General features: G+C 35.6%; 1 pseudogene; it reads right to left on the bottom strand.

Moving 5' to 3' along the window:
- On the bottom strand, positions 1–708 carry LOC125809900 (E3 ubiquitin-protein ligase RMA1H1-like; annotated as a pseudogene).
- Positions 709–960: the final 252 nt, after the last annotated feature.

The raw sequence follows: 960 nt of genomic DNA on the forward strand, positions 1-960 counted from the left end.
TCAGAACAAGATAAGACATGTTACTAAACAACAACATAGGAAAAAACAGATTCTGCTAAGTGATTGATCCGCGTGTGATAGTTGCCTTCTTAACCTTGGACTGTTGCTTCCTACTAGATTATAGGAACTTGAATATGTATACAAATTAGTATTCAATGAGTTCCCAAACATTCGTGCATAAACAATTTCCCCTGTTGTCGTGCCACCAGGACTTAGCATATGTTCTATATTCGTATAATTTCGATGCTGATCATGAGTTTGTTGGGATAATGGAGGCATATTATTATTGTGTATTAGTCCGTGACTCCTACATCTCGGACTAGGAGGTCTTTGTGGTATGACTATACCAAGATTCAGGGCCTTGCCTGATGTTTTTGTATCCTGACTGTGATCATAGAGTGGAGTCAATGTTTTTTGTGAGACTTCAGCTTTGCAAACAGGGCATTTTGGATGTTGATTATTGATGTTCTCTGATGAAATGGTCTTAAAATGTATCTATTTGTAGATACAAGGCCAACAATAGAGGTGACCACATAATGTAACAACAGGATTATGTACAAGATCCAGGCAAATGTTGCACTCGAAACCTCCAGGTGAATTTTCTTCAAGTTTATCAAGATCAATTGTCTTACATTTTTTGAAAGAAATATCGCGTTGATCAAAGGTAGTTTCTGGTATTTGGTCTTGAAAAATTTGTTCTAAGGCCATATTTGCCTCTTGGTATTGATTTATTTTGGTAATGGCAAGATGAAGAATGGTTAGAATTCAGGTTTTTAATACAATTAGAAGTGAGTATTTATAAGGACAAGAATAGTAGTTTGCAAACAATGATTCTGAAGGTTGTCACTTGTCAACATCACATTATGTTAAAGGGGCATGGCCAAAAAGAAAAGGCCCTACACATTATTAAACAACACTATATCTTATTACTCAACTCATTCTTGATTTATGGGGTACTAT

The sequence above is a fragment of the Solanum verrucosum genome, unplaced genomic scaffold (assembly GCF_900185275.1).
Source record: "Solanum verrucosum unplaced genomic scaffold, falcon-dt-bn FXZP01000488.1, whole genome shotgun sequence".
Lineage (NCBI taxonomy): Eukaryota > Viridiplantae > Streptophyta > Magnoliopsida > Solanales > Solanaceae > Solanum > Solanum verrucosum.